The 13,676-nt window shown below is 42.1% G+C and overlaps 2 protein-coding genes across 7 annotated transcripts in view; both read left to right on the forward strand.

Moving 5' to 3' along the window:
* Window positions 1-13,676, forward strand: part of SASH1 (SAM and SH3 domain containing 1) — a 552,112-nt gene that overhangs the window by 417,334 nt on the left and 121,102 nt on the right. The gene's annotated exons all lie outside the window — the stretch shown is intronic.
* GINM1 (glycosylated integral membrane protein 1) overlaps window positions 1-13,676 on the forward strand; it is a 785,919-nt gene that overhangs the window by 329,311 nt on the left and 442,932 nt on the right. The gene's annotated exons all lie outside the window — the stretch shown is intronic.

Consider the following 13,676-nt stretch of genomic DNA (forward strand, 5'->3'; position numbering starts at 1 on the left):
TCCTCCACCTTATATTTGTGCAGGTGGCTTTTTCTGCTTAAGTGTAGAACCTTACACTTGTCCCTGTTGAAATTCATTTTGTTAGTTTTGGCCCAGTTCTCCAATCTGTTAAGGTCATCTTGAATCATGATTCTGTCTTCTGCAGCATTGGCTACCCCCTCTCACTTTGGTGTCATCTGCAAATTTGATGAGTAATCCCAGTGACTTAGAGCCCTATTGGATCAGACCAAAGGTCTATATAACATAGTATTCTCACTGTGGCCAAGTAGATACCTTTGGGAAGCCCCAGGATGTGAGTACAATAGCTCTGTCCTGTTTATGCTCCTCCAGCAACTGATATTCAGAGAGGTATACTTCCTCTGATACTGGACATACGGTAGTTCATAGCCCTCATGACTAGTAGTCATATATAGCCTTCTGTGAATTTGAGTAATTTGGTAGTGCAGCAGTAAATTCAGAGGTGCAGGCACTCTTCCTTCAATATCAATCTTATAGTTGAGTGTTGACAGGATTGTAGCCAAAGCAGGATCACTGAAAAACAAGGGGAAACCCAGGGTTCCAGAAAAAAAACCTAAACCTTTAGGGAGAAGAAACCCAAGCAGCAAAATAAACAAAACTTTAACCCAAACAACCTAGGGAGAAATGACCTTGCTCAGCGGCCACAGAAGGCTGAGTATATGTTGGGATAGAAAAATGGGAAGAGTGGAAATGAGTATCTTAGAGAAGGGGATAGCCTTGAACCCTGAAGATGAGCACATCTCAGTGCCATACTTATTAATCATAATTTACAGTCATACCTTGGGATAAATACGCTTCAGGATAAGTATTTTCGGGTTGCGCTCCGTGGCGACCCAGAAGTTTTGTCGCTGGCGCATGCGCAGACGGTCAAAATGACGTCACACGCATGCACGGAAGCGGCCAGATGCGCTGACGCGTCTTACGTTCTGTTCAGGATGCAAATGGGGCTTCGGAACGGATCCTGTTCACATCCTGAGGTACCATTGTATTAAATTTAAATCATGATCTGCCTCTCAAAGGAACCCAGGGCAGCATTTTGTTGCAGATTCCACTTGAAATAGATATGCATAAGATATTAAGAACAATGTGTATCATAAAATTATTATTCCAGATGTTCTTATATAAATGTTGCATCTTTTCAACCAGCTTTGTGAGCTTTACTGAGGGTCACACAGATTTGTGTACATCATGCATACAGATTTTTATCATCAGTTGGAGCTGCAGCAATAGAAAAATCAGACCTTTTGATTCATTAATATGGCAGTCAGTTCTAAATGAGAGCATATGAAATGACTGCATATTCTCCACATTGCCTGTGTTCTAAGAATATCAAATATTTACACACTATTTTGGGAACTGGTATATTTCAGATGCAAGCAATTCTCCTACATTGGTTAGGAAGCCTCTCAAATAGGAGAAGCCAATTCCAGGAAAAACATCCGCCTTGTAAACAGAAGTTTCTAGTTTAAAAAATATAGTTGCTATCCCCATTTTTGTCCTCATTTTTCATTGCACAGCACTGAGATACTGTAGCCCAGGGGTTTTCAACCTTTTGGGGTCCACGACTCCCTTGGCCAACTACATTCTTTCTGCGGCACCCCTGTGGGGCTCAGGAGCCCACTTGTGTCACCCCTTGCCTGCAGAGATGGCAGCCTCTTGCCCTTTTTCAAACACCCTCCCTTGTGAAGTGTTCCTGTAGCTTCCTCTCCCCTCTCCTTGGGAGTCCTCTGGGCAGCCGCTGCCCTGGTCTCTGAGCTGCACACCCCACCCCAAAGAGAAGTATCTCTTCACACTGCCCCACAGGAGCCTGGGACTTGACTGTCCATTCCCAACAGCAAGGGCTGGCAGACTGGCTGCCTGGACTCCCTCGCCTGCCTGCTTACTTGCTTGCTCTGAGGCTGCCTTAGTTCCTGGTAACCAGCACCCCCTGAGCAGTTCCAAAGACACCATTCGCTTGGAGAGCTTGTAGTCAGTGCTGCTGCAACGAACAGCTGTGCAAGCCTTTGGGAGGCAGAGATGCAAGAGAGCATCAGAGGAGGGAGGGAGGGAGGGAAGGAAAGAGGGACAGAGGCCAGCGTTGCCTGCAGCACCCCTGACCATCATTCAAGGCTGAAAACCACTGCTGTAGTCTAATTCAGCTAACATGTCTACTCAAAAGTAAGCGTTATTGAAATCAGCGGGCTTTAGTCTTAGAGGCAATCTTAACCCTACTTACCGGTACCTAAGTGCCATGACTTTTCCTGGGGCGAAGCCATTGAAAGGGCAAGTCAGTTGGCAGTCTAATCCTATGCATGTTTGCTGGGAAATGAATCCTACTGAGTTTAATGAGACTTGCTTCCTGTTCCCTAGTACTTACTTCTGAGAACTTACTTCTGAGAAGACTTCAATAGGACTGAACTGTTAATTCCTTTCTGATATATTTTGGACTGGGGTTTTGAGGGGAGAAATTTTAATAGTTTTAGTTTTCTGTATTATTCATGCAAAGAATAGCATATTACAAGCACAGTTAAGACGTAAAGAGCCTCAGTTGCTGCTGCTGCTGCTGCTGTTGTTGTTGTTGTTGTGTGTTTGTGATTTTACAAGAAACATGTCTAATTGCACTACAATAAGGTGGTAAGACACAAAGGTTCGGTGATCTGGGCTACATTGATTAATATAACAGCAGATCTGCCATAGGATATCATGGGATTGTGTTTTCCTTACCACTTTTCTTGAGCTTCACTCTTAAAGGTGCCTAAGAGTGCTCATCAAACCTTAACTACCGAATGACTTTCCCACACCTACATTTGAATATGTCAATTTAATCAATTTAATGACTGAAATCTGTTAAGTACACCCACCACCCAATGAGTACATAGTGGGAAGAGGGGGGGAGGCACCAAGGCCAGTCAGCTGATGGGGGGAAATGCCTACTCATTCCCAGACAGTGATCAGAAAATGCCTATATTGAAAAAAGCAGGGGTTGGCAAGGCTTACCTTGCCTGGGCCGGTTCACTGGCACAGAGCCCCCTCCGTGGGCCAGATCGCGTGAGCACTCCCACCTGCGATTTCCAGCATCTGCGCAGACGCGATTTCCTGCGCCGCGAAAGTGGGTCCCCGCACCATGCTGCGCCAGTTTAGCACAGCGCGTGGGGACTTGCCGAGCGGGCAGCTTGGTTCGGGAGTGGATCGTGGCCCAGTAAAACAACCCCTGTGGGCCGCTTGTGGCCCATGGGCCTTAGGTTGTTGACCCCTGGAATAAAGGGTGGGGGGAGTGGGTACAGATAAGCCAAAGACACTAAATGAGAGATAGCGTGGGCTTAAATAACCCTTACTCTAACCCTACCACCCAGGCATCTGTGCAAGTATATAGGCATACTTGAAGCTGAAGTTGTGGCCTTTCTCACCTAAGCATCCAAAAGGGAGCCTGCCACTGCAGCTGGTTTGGGGGCAGTGGGATGCCAGCCACAGTTCCTAAACCAGCAATGTGGAAGCTTAACTGGATGTCAGGGTTGACTGTACGTCATATAAAGCTTATATAACCAATTAAAAAAAAATTGGTGTGTGCTTAAATGCTGAAAGAATATGCCAATAACCTTTGAACAGCAACACATCAAATTAGTTTCCACCAAGCATATCATGACAAAAAGAATGTTCCATAAATTAGGTAAAAACTGCCTTCTTTAATTAAATGTGATTATTGACCCAGTACTTGCAACAGATGCAAAGTTTTGTACGTTTTGGGGGATGGGAGTGCTTTAAAAAAAGATAGCAACAGTCTACCCTTGAAGGTCAAACTTTAAAAAAAAAAACTTCCCTAGAAATGCATCTTAACAGAACTTGAAAAGCTTTTGTATTATCACTGATGCGTTTCACTGGTCGTGGAGAGAAAAATTCCTCCCGCTCATCCTTCCCCCATAATAATAATCCTTCTCTTCAGTAACTCCTCAAAATATTAATTGAGAGAATAGCTTGAAGATACGTTCTGAGGAGTGCTTAAGCCTGTATTCACTTGCCTTTCTGTCTCTTTTTTAAAAAATCGAGTAAGTTGATTGGTGAGTCCTGAAAATCCACAGTTAGTGATATAAGGCCTCTTCTCACTTTAATTACTGTTTGACAGGCACATTTACTTTCCAGCTGAGCTGTCCTAAATGGAAGCAGCTGCTTTTTAAAACTATACCCCATTCCAAATCCCTACCTTCAATATTTTTAGGACATGAAACCTGTAATTCTTCTTTGATTTATGAAAGGGAAAAATCTCTCTTTTGGTGTCATGACATTGGTCTGCACACAAGGAAAGAAGTCTCCTTCTGCTTCCTAAAGTTTGAAGGAATTAGACTGTCTGTTCATGTTCATGGTACAATATCACAAACTTTTCGTGTTGCCATACAAAGGTAGACAGACAGATACACTCTATGGATTGCTCTTGATTTTTCATTGTTGGATAGAGCAATCACTGTTGCTAGGAGCAGCAGAGCAGCGGATCAGCTGCCAGATCCAAAGCCCTATGAGTGGTGGGTATCAAATTTGTTGCAGCAGTTCCAGGCTCATACAGCTGAGGGGCCCACATCATGGGATCTAGCAGAATCACAGCCCTGTAAAACATTAATTCAGGACCTTCTGCTGGCTACAGTTGGTAGTAATCAATCTACAGTGCTTTCCATCGCCACAGAGAATACTTCTTCACTGGTGGAGGCCAGTGGACAAGAACACCCTACTATAACCTAACCCTCTCCAGCAGCAAAAATAGGGGGTTAGGATTGCTGCCTTATGCATTTGATTGTGAACAATAGATGAAGACCTAGAAATTATTAAATCACTAGAAGAAGCTAGGATTAAACCAGTTTCAGGTATAATACATGTATCAAAAAACTGATAGTTTTCAAGTGTATTCTATTCACTGTACAATCAGTTGAAAAAGTTGCTCTTGGAAATATGGCAGTAAAAACCTCACATAACTGCAAATAAATTCAAATTCAAATACCGGTAGTTCCTGCTGTTTTTTTCATAACCCCCCCCCCAGGGCATTTATTTTCTTAACAATTTTTTGCAACAGGAAAATACTAGTTTCCATTTGGAATTTCTATACCAAGTTACTGTATTTTGTTATTGGCAAACAGTCCACATTTGTCCTCGGGAAGACGGTCATTTATTTCTTCTTCACATTAAACAAGGCAAGAAGGGAAACAGAGGCCCAGATGATTAATCCTAATCCAGAAACAGATGTAACTGGCAGACAATTAGATTAGAAATATTGAACTACTGTCTAGTGCTGAAGTTGTGTTATTAATATGTTAAATGTGTTGGCAGTAACCAGTAAATCTTTGTGGCTTAGTGAAGTGGAATTTAAGACAAATAGATAAATTGAAGCAGAACAATAATTATAAATAATTTGTTTTGATTTTTTTCTTGTTCAGGCTGGTGCAGTTTCCTCTGTTTAGACTGGCATATGTAGGCTGCAATTCTATGCACTTTAATATGGGAATTTAACCGAGTCAGCATGCATAGGATTGCACTATTAGATTAGTACATGAAGATTGTGGCACTTTGAAGTTAACTTTGTCCTTGTTTTGTAGATCTTTACTATCTCCCCGGGAAAATGTATCCACTTGAGTGAAAGGAGGCACAAAAAATGGGAATGGAATTTTATCAGCTATTGCATTTATTTTCTGATATGTCCTTGCTGCCATTTCTCCTCCTATCTGTCTCTGGCTTTTTTTCATTATTTATTATTTAATTTGTATTTTGTCCACCACTTTTCTGCAAACAAGAAGCTTTCCATATTCATTTTGTGCTGTTATGAGTTATCTACTCGTTTGTCATCAATGTGGTTACTCTTGAATATGCCATATGGTCTTCAGCAGAACTAACTTCTGAATAAGTGTGTTTTTAAGATTACTCTTTTATTGCAAGCAGTACTTTGTTGGGAACCTGTCATGAAGACTCAATGCAAGATACATGGGAGAGCTTGGAGGGTTATAAAAACCAGCTATAAAGAGGAAGGTGGTGGTGCTTGTAGCCCACCAAGACTTGGGAAAACAGAACTAGAGAAAACAGAAACTATGTTTAAGACATTGGGATTAAAACTCAGGTTTGATTTTTGCTTAGAAAGTTGTTGTGTAGTAATGGGAGTGGCTTTTAAGTGCTCTTACTGCATAAGTCATGTATTATCAGAGGTCCACAGGACATGAGGCTATTGTTGTGAACATGTGTGCAGGACAAAAGGATATGATCCTTTCCTTTTTCCTTCTGACTCAGAAAGATTGATACAGTCCTAGGGGTCTATGTTTAGAGTTGGCTGAATATTGTGAGATGACGGCATTTTGTTTCTGGCACACCTTCTCTTTCTGATCTGTAGATTTAAAGTGAGCATAGGTTTGCAGTGTGCTTTTGGTTAGCAGTTGACTTTTGTTGTTTGTGAAATGGAATGGTTTAAAATATGTATATGTATGCACACACAAAAAGTTCTTCTTGGGTAACTGCTTTCCACAGATGGAATACAAGCTGCTCATTTTTGTGTTTGGGCTGAAGGCTTCTTAGCCTTTGATATGTGTTACATGGTATAAAATGGCATGTAGTATGTTTCTAAGTACTGTAATTCCAGCATCTCTAATAGAACTGATAAGTAATTTCTCTTAATTATGTTTAATACTATCTGTGTTTAATGCTGTTTTTTCATTGGCAACTTGTTCATTCATGGTTTTGTTTGTCATTATGGTTTGTATTTTTGTGTCTTTATATTCCAAACCGCCCTATGCTCCTCAGATGAAATGGTATAGAAATTTAATAAATCACCACCGTGCAAATCCTATAATAAATGCAAATACCAATGAGTATTCATGTAATCCATAGAATAGACTGTTGGACTACTTCCTGGTAGATCTAGTTTCAGTTCCTTCTTCTGCAGTAATTTTACTGCTTAGCTCAAACAAGTCACTTTCAACGTGTGAAAGAAGAGTGATAGTACCAAGCCTCCTCTGCAGAAATGAGCTTTGTATACATGCATTCAATGAGTTGTGAATTAGGATTTTTAGTGCCGGCAATAGTACTTTTTGGCAGATGTATCCAGTACCGTATTTTTCGCTCTATAACACGCACCTGACCATAACACGCACATCGTTTTTAGAGGAGGAAAACAAGGGAAAAAACATTCTGAATGAAACAGTGGATGTATCATTTTTGTGCTTCATGCTGTGGCCACAGACATGTGATCTGATGGTGAATTTGGGGTGACCCAATGCAAAAATCCTGAGAATTCCTGTGCATCCATGGTTTGTAACCACGTTTTTGCACCATTGCAGCCCCAGGCAACAGTGGGTGCGTGATTTTGGGGGGCAGGCTGTAGCCATGGACATGCTATGTGCTCTGATGGTGAATTTGGGCTGACCCAATGCAAAGATCCTGAGGATCCATGTGGATCCATGGTTTTTAACCACATTTTTGCACCATTGCAGCCCCAGGCAACAGTGGGTGCGTGATTTTGGGGGGGCAGGCTGTAGCCATGGACATGCTATGTGATCTGATGGTGAATTTGGGGTGACCCAATGCCAAAATCCTGAGAATTCCTGTGCATCCATGGTTTGTAACCACGTTTTTGCACCATTGCAGCCCCAGGCAACAGTGGGTGCGTGATTTTTGGGGGGCAGGCTGTAGCCATGGACATGCTATGTGATCTGATGGTGAATTTGGGGTGACCCAATGCCAAAATCCTGAGAATTCCTGTGCATCCATGGTTTGTAACCACGTTTTTGCACCATTGCAGCCCCAGGCAACAGTGGGTGCGTGATTTTTGGGGGGCAGGCTGTAGCCATGGACATGCTATGTGATCTGATGGTGAATTTGGGGTGACCCAATGCAAAGATCCTGAGGATCCATGCTTTGTAACCACATTTTAAGTGGGGAGCGAAGGAAAAACAAAGAAGGGACATTAGAGGGGTGTGCAGAGAAGCAGCTGGCTAAGAATGCAGGAGAGGGATTTAAGGGGAGGGAGGAAAGAAAAGCAAAAGTTTCCCCCCACCCAAGCCAGCCATCTCTCTCTCTCTCTCTCTCTCTCTCTCTCTCTCTCTCCCTCTCTCTCCCTCCCTCCCTCCCCCCTCTCCCTCCCCCTCCCCCCTCTCTCTCCCTTCCCCCCTCTCTCTCCCTCTCCCCCAGCAGCAACGGAGCTTGCCTGGAGGGGAGGGGCTTTCCCTGCTCTTTGTTCCGTTTCAGCAAACACAGCAACGAAACAGAGGAGGCTGGGCAGTAAGACCCTGAGGCAGAATGCAGGAAAGCAGCCGCTTCCTCTTTTCAGGTTTCGCTTCTCCGTGCAGCGTGCAGCGCCGCGATTTGATTTTTGCATGATTTTTCGGCTCCAGGGACCACACATTCGCTCTATAACACGCACAGACATTTCCCCTTCCTTTTTAGAAGAAAAAATCTGCGTGTTATAGAAGGAAAAATACGGTAACTTAATACACAGGTATTAAAAACTGAGTGTCACCCGCCCCAGAGAATCAAGCTATAGACATCTAAGACTTCAATGGAGAATAGCTGGGCAGTAGTTAATATCCACAAGTGTAGCTCGGTAACTATATGCATTTATTTGGTGTGAAGGAATTAGTTTGTGGTTTGGGTTATTTAGCTAACATGCACACCATACGCACAAGAAGGAGCTAGGCATAGGAGGAAATTAGGAGGGGGAGGTCGGGTTCAGCACAACTCTGGGAGGCAAACTAGCCTTCTCTTTCTCTGGGCTCACTTTGCAGAGTAGGCTTCAGACAATCAAAGCTGGGCAGGGAGTACCAGAGGCTGGTTTCTTAAACAGACGGATACAGGAAACAGCAAACAAATCTCAAAGCACAGCCTCACTTAAAGGTAGCAGATGTGGAGGATGCCATGTGTAGGGAAAGTACCTCTGGAAGACAGGACAGGAACAAGATATACCTTTCCTGGACCTGTTAGCCAATCCTGAAGAATTGGAACTGGGGCATGTTGAAACTGGGTCAGGAAGGGAAAATAGAAATGCAGCAGGCAAAAGGAGGCCCAGAAATGTTTATTATTATTATTATTATTATTTATTTATTTCACAAGATTTATACTCTACTTGAGATTGTATATTAAAAATAATCAAAGTGGTTTACAAAAAGATAAAACAATAAATAGCTGTATAGATTGATACAATATATATTTGATTTTTAGTGCCACACATATAATACTGAAATATTCCGTTATATCAGTTTAAAATCCTACGGAATAAATGTATAAGTGTTTCCCTCATAGATATTACACTTCTTGAGTTCCAAAGGAAGCCAAACATAATTCAGGAATGCCACATTGACCATATTTACAGACAGAAATATCTGGATTTTCTGCTTGATGAACTGCCCCTTTTGTGAAACTTTTGTGAACTGTAAGCCTTTCTAGCTTGCAGAAATCAGCATTGTGTGAACATAGCAAACTGTATATGCCTAAGTGGAAAGAGTTTAATGCAGATTCTTTGGACAGGTATAAGCAAACTCAGCCCTCCAGAGGTTTGGGGATTACAACTTCCATTATCCCTAGCTAATAGGACCAGTGGTTAGGGATGATGGGAGTTGTAGTCCCAAAACATTTGGAGGGCCGAGTTTGCCTATGCCTGCTTTGGACTAATGCTTTACTTTGGTCTATTCTTTAAGGTAAACTACATAAAGTGCCCAGCTCCAGTTAAGAGTGCATATCAATGACATCAAAACAACAATCACCACAGGAAAGCAAGATGCTTCTCTTCTATTTTTGTTTTCAAGTGTAGTTCTCTTTTTGTTTTTTAGTGTAGCTCTCTTTTGCCCATAATAGCTATATACTCCTGTGTATAGCAGAACACTCCTGATATAAGCGTTCAACTTTCTTTCTGATTGTCCTGTGTTTTGGCAAGTACTCTACAGCCAGCCTGAAAGTTGCCAGAAGCAGAAAGGTTTTCCATGCTGAGCATGCTTCAGCAAGTCTGGGCTAGATACTGTCTGGCAAAGATGCTTGTATTATGATGACCCCCTTCCTGTTATTTGGGATCCAGCCTGTTTACCTGACTCATCTGCAGGGTGGAGTGGCCGCGTGCTGTCTCAAGGGGCTTCTAAGCACTCAGTGTAGTGTGTATGCTGATAGAGATTCCCTGGTGCTTGTCATGTAGTAAATTACTGAGTTTTGAATTACAGTTATGTTTTCTGGGTGCAGTGTTGGAACTACCACAAAGAGGGGCCCTAGGCTTGATAATATTGATAGAATGGTGACTAATATGTTTCTCCCACAGTACATGCTTCTGACATGCTTCTGACCACTGCTTAGTCATGCAAAGCTTTGTGTTGTACATTTGCACAGTGGCAGTTTTGCTGCCTCAGTCTTGTGCAGAGTTACATAGCCACACTATTACAGGATGATGGCTGATAGGATGAGGATGGTGCTGGTGCAAGGTAACATAGAGGCTCGTCATACATATATCCTCCAAAAAGCATAGGACCGCACTTTAAGTGTCAGAGGGAAGAAATGCTTAAGTGAGGGAAACAATAAATGTACAGGGTTGGAGAAATTGTGTTCTGTTTAGTACTGAATTAGAGAACAACACATGTCACTCCACACCATGCACTTGCTTCCTCACTTGTGTGCATAGTATCATTTATGAATGGCATGTCCATGTACAATTTTTGGCTTTTGTCTGCATTATACATGTGAGTGGCTGCTTTTAAAAGACTGCCCAGAGTATAAAACATTTAAGAGTGTTAGCAGCAATGGAAGGACCAGATCAGCAAGGAAAGAACAGTGGGTATATTTTGCTCATGTAAAAGAACTCACAGTGCTATTCCTTGTAATTCTGTGAAGTTCACTGTATATCTGAAACATCAGCTTTAGAAAGTGCAAACTTCCTGATTAGATTAAGTGTTTGTTTAGTGCCAACGCCTACTGATGACCATTTAATTGAAATGCAAATGGTAGAACTATGTGTAAACATCCAGATATTTTGAGTCTCGGGTGGGAGTTGAGACAGGAAGTAGAGACTGACCATACGCACAGTAGTTTAGCATAATGTGTCTGAATTCTGTCTAATTTCAAACCATAAGCTAAAAAATCCCTCTCCCATGTAGCCTGGGAGATATTTTATTTATAAAGAACTGTTTGCTTCCATAAACAACTGTTTTTAAAAATTGCATAATAGATCATCACACTCCCCCTTCCTAAGGCATTTGTGTGGCTATAATTCACCAGAAAGGGATTTCAGTTTATGCATCTGACAGAGTGGGTGTGAATCCATGAACGTTTATGCCATGATAATGTTGTTAGTCTTAAAAGTGCCACAGGACTGTTGTTTTTTTCCTGTAAGAGACTGACATGGCTGCCCCTCCAGAAAAAGGGAGAGAAAAAGAAGTGAATAAAATGTTGCTATCGTTAGGCTGTTATCCTAAGCATAATTGCTTGGAAGCCAAATAAACATGGTTAGGAATTGGGGTGTTTGGCTTGTTTGCTTCACTTGTGTAATTTCTGAAGCCCTCTGTATTATAAAGTAGCTGTGTTTAACAATAGTTTCTTTTCTTCCTCCCTCTGAAAGTTTTCAGAAAGGGTTCTTCAACCACCACCACCTTTGTTGGTTCTGTTGGCTCATTCACAAAATCCACTATGAGTTTTCTTGAACATGTTGTTATTGTTGTTGGCATCTATCTGTCTTGGGAGACAATGGAAGAGTTCACCTTCAGGGGTAAAGTCAAACTGTTGGACAGTTGCAAAGCCTGCTGTGGCTGTAAGGACCGAAGCCACTGTGGTACCTCGGGTTACAAACACTTCGGGTTACAAACACTTCAGGTTACAGACTCCTCTGACCCAGAAGTAGTACCTTGGGTTAAGAACTTTACTTCAGGATAAGAACAGAAGTTGCACAGAAGCGGCGGGAGGTCCCATTAGCTAAAGGGGTACCTCACATTAAGAACAGTTTCAGGTTAAGAACGGACATCCGGAATGAATTAAGTTCTTAACCAGAGGTCCCACTGTATTCATAGAATTGCAGAGTTGGAAGTAATCACAAGGGTCATCTAGTCCAACACCCTGCCATGCAGGAATGTTTTGCCCAACTTGGGTCTTGAACCCACAACCTTGAGATGAAGAGTCCCATGCACTATTGACTGAGCTGTATTCAGTCTATATTGTCCCAGGGTAAATGCTTAAGGAAATGCACATTAAGAGGGAAATTAATTAATCATGGGAGAGAAGACACATTCTTTGATGTAGTTGGGCCCCAGAAATATTTGTCTTTCAAATAGCTTCTGTGAACAGGCATGTACATGAGTATAGTGTTTTGCTTGTGGCGAATGAGTACTGAGGGGTTTTTATATTTATTTATTACATTTATATACCACCTTTTCCTCAACGGAGCTCAAGGTGGTGTATATGGTTTTCTGTTCCTCATATCCTCACAACAACCCTGTGTTACATGACTTCAGAACACAAGAACTAAAGCTGGGTGAACAATATCTTCCCAGTTGTTAATACTGGATCATGGTAATGTGGTGACTTTTCTGTTAGCGACATATACTGTCAATTCATATACTGTATGTACCTAAAACCTTATTGTTTGAGTCCTGGTTGAACAATTCAAGCTGGAAAAGTCACCTTCCCAAGGAATGAATAAAACTTCTGAATGTATATGAATAGTAATTACTGACTTAGACATATTACCTATATGTAGATTTGTGTCATCATGTTGTGAGTCCCCTCTCCAGGCTACCATTCTGCATTCCCAGCTCCCGTAGGAGAAACCGTAGTAACGCATATGATGGTGGGTGCTAGTCCATTATAGTAAGTAGTAGAAGCAGATGTCACAAATGAGATGGGGGATGACTTAGTCTTAACATAAAACATCTGTGTGCGTGCTCTACTTTGTGCCACTTCTCAGGCCTTATGCAGACATTCCTACATTAGGGGAATGTGCATATCATTATAATGTTGGCTGATTCTCTCTCTCTTCCCCCCCCCCCCCGCTTACATGTGCATGGCACATGTGCATAGTGACCCCCCCACAGCATGTTTAGGCTTCACTTATATGTGATTAGAGCCTACGTGCATTGGCATCTACATACAAATGTAAATATACACACATGCTTTCCAGTGCACAGAAGTCAGGTGTGCTGGTGGAGGCAGAGCCAGCTGCTATGAGCTTGATAGCACTACTATCAAAAACATATGCATAAGCTACTCATTGCATTTAGGCACGCAACTAAAATGTTTCAAGTACAACTTTAGTGTGCATACATGTTCGCATGTATCACACATATGATGATGATGATGATGATACAGCCACAAACATCAGGAAGTTGTGATTCGCAGTACAGCTTTACCTCTGATCAAAGTATAAAATTACCTTTATTGTGCAGCAGTAAAAAAAATTGCTCCAAAAACACGCACTATTATTTCTCAAGGAGACTTGCTAGTTTGCTGGGATGCTGAAACGTGAGACACCCTGCTACAGAATGTGCCTGTGTAAAGAAACCGAGCCAATATCATGGTGGGCACACAGAAAAAAAGTGCAAGGCTTTCAGCCTAAGTTTCAAGAGCTTGTTTTTCTGACAGAGGTGGATGGAAATTTAGGCTGCCAGACTCAAGTGAAAGGGTTCCTAAAAGGAGGAGGAAAGGAAACCTTAAAGAGGGCATTCCTGAAATCCTTGCGGGAAGCTGGGTTGACTTAA

Source organism: Podarcis gaigeae, assembly GCF_964106915.1.
Source record: "Podarcis gaigeae genome assembly, chromosome: 3".
Lineage (NCBI taxonomy): Eukaryota > Metazoa > Chordata > Lepidosauria > Squamata > Lacertidae > Podarcis > Podarcis gaigeae.